General features: G+C 38.2%; 1 pseudogene; it reads right to left on the reverse strand.

Moving 5' to 3' along the window:
• Positions 1–876: 876 nt before the first annotated feature.
• On the reverse strand, positions 877–996 carry LOC124790344 (annotated as a pseudogene).
• Between the last annotated feature and the right edge of the window lie 4,977 nt (positions 997–5,973).

Raw genomic sequence — 5,973 nt, forward strand, 5'->3', positions numbered from 1 at the left:
TTAATACACTAAAGGTGGCATTGACACAATAGATCGAAGGGTAGGAATTACTGAACTGTTTTCTATACTCTTGTGGACATAGCAGTGGTAAATAATTATACACTCTTTTTGTTGAACTTCCCAGAGTGGAATAAGAAAAACCCTAATACGTGATGACTTTTTCTTCAAGAACTGGGACCACAGCTCACGAAACCACACATTGAAGAAAGAGCTACAGATATTTCAGGACTGCCAAAGCCTGTAGTTTCAAGTATGGTGGGTATTCTCGGACAGAAAATCAAGCAGAACTTAGGTGCAAAGGAAGCTCATAGAAATAAAGGTAGATGTCATTTGTGTGTCGGTGAAAGCTGTTCAAAAGCAGAAAAATACGACAAAGTGAACAAAACAACAATAATCTGCAACTATTGTAAGAGATACACATGTGGTAAACACAGTATAAAAACTGTTGTATGCTCAAAGTGTGAAGTAGATTCCAAAGAAAGTTGTGAATAATTCTTCTCACAAAACTATGTTTTGTACCTAAGCTATTTGTATATTAGCTCAAATTTTTGTAATATTTTTTAATTATAGTAAAGTGTACTTCAATAGTACTATAACGATTTTTACTACTAATTTTTCTCAAGATAATTAGACTTAGTAAACTTAAATGACGAAGGAAGTGAAAGGTATAAAATGCATTTTTGAAAACAGTTTTAAAAGAAATATTCAGGTTCTGGATCCTGATTATGCTCAATAGATCTTTCAGAAGTATGTTATTAATATAATTCAAGAACAATTAATGAATTTTATTTGTTTTTTAAATTTTTTATGGTGGGCACAAAGTACCCCCCTTGGGAATACACATTACTGAAAATGGCTTGATATTGCGAGAGTTAATACCAATGGCACCCAGTGTTCCCCGGGTGGTCACCCATCCAAGTACTAGGCGGGCCAAACGTTGCTTAACTTTGGTGATCACATGAGAACTGGTGTTAGCAACATGGCAATGCCATTGGGATTGCATAGGACAAGACAACACAAAAATAATGCATTCATGCTGATGAGAAAAGATTCCTCCAAATTCTACTTTCAAAACAAATGTTTGAAAGAAAAAAAAATGTTATGGTTCCTAATGAAAAATTAATATTGTAATATTGTGGGTGGCAGAATGGCATGCCCTAATGGCTTGGGTAACAAATAAACATTGTGGAAGAAGAGAAAGCTCGGGAAAACATCCACTGTACAGTGATGCTATCTAATGGGGCATTTGGAACTGTTTGTAGTCAGAGAATATGCACACCAGCTACAGCACCCTGTGATATAACATGCGAGTATTCTATCTGTTGGTACAGACAAACCTCCACTCGTCCCTGCTCGAAGCACAATAGCCACGCTGTCTGATAGGTGAGTTGCCATAGGAGTGCAAATCCCCTGTGTTTGCTTCAAGCCCAGCAGCGTTTTTGTGTCCATTATGAGGCAATATGATATTGGATGCTCGAAGGTAGTTGGCTGTAGCACATTTCGTGATGTATAGGGTGTTTCAAAAAGAACGACCTGATTTCAAAACTCCATATTTATTGATAAAAATATACTACAAACATGGGATGAAATCCAAAATACTCACAAAATCTTAAAGTTTTAGCTATGGTATTACAAATACTTTACATGTCCACTGGTAACAGCATGAAAAACACCTAGACGATAGCTAAATTTATTATAGACTTTCCACAATGTATCTGCTTTTACAGAAGTTATCATAGCTATTATTCTGTTCTTAACTACTTCTATTCACTCTCCTTCACATATCCTCATGAGAAAAAATTGCATACAGTAATGTTTGGCAATCTTGGAGGCCAATAATGCAGGACAGTGTCTCGGGGTCCCGTGCATCCTATTCAATGTTGATACAGTGTGTCATTGAGAAACTGATGTACGTTGTTGTGCCTGTGTGACGGAGTTGCCAATTCTCTGCTTGCATGTTGAGTAAACTTTTGTAGACTCTGCTTAAAAGCTTGCTGTATTCTTTCCACTATGTTATCAGAAGTGTGAGTTCGACTTGGACTTTTACTTTTGCACAAGCATTTTTTCTCTTCACATTGCTGATACCAATGATGAATGCTTTGGGTGCAGTCATATCGATACCAAAATGCTGACAAAAAGCATGCTCAATCGAAATCACTATCTTTGCAAACTGCAGCATTACAAACGCCTTCTGTTGAGTGGACACCATCTTACTTCTGACTGATTGCAAACTGAGAAGAAGCATTGGCTGACATCTAAAAGGCGATATCCTGAAACTCTAGACCACGTCCATTCAAACAACACAAATTTCCTTGCCGGCACATCCCATGTTTTGTAATTATTACAATACAAAATCAGGTCAACATCCTGTACATTAGGCTTCCTGAACCAAAGGAAAAAGGGGATATATGAAGTGTAAAATTATTGGAAGTTGTACAACACTGCAACTATACCATGCACTACCAGAGATACCGTTAATAAGGAAAACAATAATTTCTCAATAAAAAGTTCCATAAATTTAAGAAAGAACTGTAATGTATACTACACACCTCCTCAGTGGCCTATGTATATAAAATGACTTCTTGTTTTTCCTGTGTACATGAGCGAGAAATGTGTGTCAGATAAATTCACGTCATAATTCTAAATCATAACGTTTACTTACAAACTAAATGTACTGTTCTTGCTGTTTCCCCATTATCTTCCACTTGTGTATCTATACTTATGTATATGTTGCAATATCTATCTTTTTCTGTGTATTGTCTGTCTCTACACATATAAACTGAAGTCCCTCACAGCGGCTTCTGTTTGTATGTTCTGGCTGTTCTCAGGAACTACTGTAGGGATTCTGATATGGTTATAGACTGATTCACAAAGAAGGTTTGTATGTATATTTATAAACACCAGGTGCTTATTATAAAAATGCAGCTACACAAGGAGGTCCATTGTGGACTGTTATTATTGTATGGTAGTGAAACTTGATAGACATGCAAATGCATTAATGTGGTACTGATTTTTGCTGGAAAACATATTAGTTCCAATTGTGGACACTAAGTGCAAATCCAGTGCTGAACTGTTTGGATGATGGTATGACGTCCATGATGTCATTTGATAAATTTAATGTGAGTGAACAGTATGGATATCGAGAAGAAAGGCCACGTGCTTTCAACAAACTGTTTATATGAACATCAGTAATTACAGTGCTCCATTAAGTGACGCCAACTGAAATATCTGAGGACAAGCTTGATGTCATTAAACAGTTGAAAGATGATGACAATGAAAATCAAAAACACTGATGAGCTCGGTTGGCACCTGGATGAGGAAGGCGCCGTATCCCAGTGGAAGTTATTGACAAGGTTGCTGTTGCTGCAACTGACCATGCAGAACATTCTCCCAAGGAGCACTAGTGCTCATGCAGTGTCACTTGAACTGTCCATCTCATGGCCAACAGCATGGAAAGTTTTGTGGTCTATTTGACATTGGTATCTGTACAAGATACAGTCAGTGCAGCAACTGAAACCTCATGATCTGCAGCAACATTCTGAATTTGCTCTTCAGTTTCTGGCATGGGTCGACATTGATGGCTTGTGGCAGGGTAACATTCTATGGAGTGATATGGTACATTTTACCCTACAGGATGTAGTGAACACACAGAACTCCCATATGTGCAATACTGTTAAACTGCGTGTTGTGCATGAAGAGCCACTGCACTCAATTTATGTGGCTGTGTCATGTGGATTCACAAGAACATTTATTCTAGGTCAATTCTTTCTTGAAGAGAATACACCCAGAGGGCCAGTCACATGTACTGTAACTTCTGCATGTTACTGAGACCTCGTTGTGCAGCATATGCTACCTGTCTTGGAAGAGTGCAACTGTGTAGAAACCACTGTTTTCATGCAAGATGGGGCTACACCTTGTTGCTCAACCAGTGAAAGACCTGCTTAACGTAACCTTCCATGAACGTGTTATCTCCAGAGGTTTTCCAGATGCATGACCTCCAAGATCACCTGATCTGAATCCAAGAAACTTCTGGTTCTGGGAATATCTAAAAGGACTCGTTTACCAAGGATACGTTCAGTCTCTACCTGAACTGAAGGCTAGTATACAGGAAAACGGTGCTCAGATTCCACTGGACCTACTGCAAGCAACTGTTGATCACGTCATTTTATGGATTCAGCATCTCTTCAAAGTCTCCAGTGCTTGTATTGCACAAATTTTGTAAGTGACAGTGAATAAAATCGACATTATGCCTTTCTCATTTGTCTGACCTTTTCTGCCCATGTCCCTTTTCTAATCCATTACATTTGGAAACATTTCTCTTCTTCTTTCTTGTATTCACAGCACAGGTTTGTACCTGGTGACCAAAACAGGAATCAATTCTTTCCAGTGTGAACCTGTCCTGCATTAACGCATTAGAACAGCTACCAAGTTTTGCTGCCATCTGATAATTATAGCCTACATTGGACCTTTCTGAGTAGCTGCACTTTAATTAGACCACCCGGTTTTTCATGCAAATTGCCCAATGCTGCTGTGAAAGTGATGAATATTGTGTCTAGTTATGAATGGCACAACTCCTCAGAATCATTCACACACATTATTGTTTCGTGTCACTGGGTGCATATACCAATGCTATATGCAAAAGGGTGCCTCATACCAATGTTGTGTGGCACTGGCTGCACTGTACCAGTGTTGTGTGGCACAAGTTGCACTGTAGCAACATTGTATGACATATGTGCCTTTTACCAATTTTACGTGGTCCAGGGTGCTTCATACTGATGGTAGGTGGCAGATGGTGTTTCGTATCAAAGTTGCATGGCAGAGGATGCGTTGTACAAATGTCACATGGCAGAGTGCAATTTGTACCAATATTACATGTCAAGTGCATTTCATATTAATGTTTTGATCGAAGATGGTGCATACTATCGATGTTGCACGGCACAAAGTGCTTCTTAGGGATGTTATGTTGGGAAATGTGGAAAAAGGTCTCATAGAAAATGTAGTTCTCGCCAGACTGGTGATAGGAGTCAGGTGACTGGGAAGTGGCTGTAGTTTATGCTATAAATTTAATCATAAATCTAAGCAGTGGCCCATAAACAAAATTACTGCTCTGCTGTACTATTTGTAGAGCCACAGATACTTAGTGCTACGCACATGAAGCTGGAGCAGATTGTTCAAATTGTATATTTTTTGAATGTATGCTATGAAAATGAGTGCTATGAAAATGTAATTCGTACTATACCATCAGCAGCAATACTCTCATTCATACACTCATTCCATCTAATTTCAGGGTATATCAGTATAATTAAAAGCATATTTTTTTTAGAATTTTAGAAAGCTTAAGTGTGTCACACGTAAATCAAAGATTGCAAGCTGCAAATTGTGGCAATAATATCTGGTTTGGAAAATCATTTCCCCCCAATATCAGTGTAGATCTTTCTGTAAATAGTGCAATATTTTCACCTTTTTCCACTCATTGACCATTATAAATGTAGCTCTTATGAAGTCGACTGCTGTGGAGTAATACTGTGTTCTCCACATAACTGTCGTATCATGTTCTATTTACTTCCCTTTCAACAACTGTGCATACTGTATTTTTTGCACCAGCATTGATTGCCGCTACTTTCATGTTTGTTGGTGAATGCAAACTAGTTGAAACAAAAGTTCACAAGAAAAAAATTTCTAGTGTCTTGAGTGAAATAGCAAACTTCCTCCCAGATATTCTTCTGGTTATAGAGATAAGTTTTCATTTCGAGTGTTGGTACTCCAGTTGCTATGGGTTTACTTATTGATTGACACTGAAGTTAAAGTTGTGAAGTTTCAAGACTGCTTGTCCATTAAGTGTGGTGTTGTATGAAAAATAATCAGTTTATTGGGCCAGTTGTGTAAGCGCATCATCTTACAGGGCCCTGTTTCTAGACTTTCTTGAACACTAGCTTCCAACATTATTTGAAGTAGTTCCATGATGGGGCTGCT

Source organism: Schistocerca piceifrons, chromosome 3 (genome assembly GCF_021461385.2).
Source record: "Schistocerca piceifrons isolate TAMUIC-IGC-003096 chromosome 3, iqSchPice1.1, whole genome shotgun sequence".
Lineage (NCBI taxonomy): Eukaryota > Metazoa > Arthropoda > Insecta > Orthoptera > Acrididae > Schistocerca > Schistocerca piceifrons.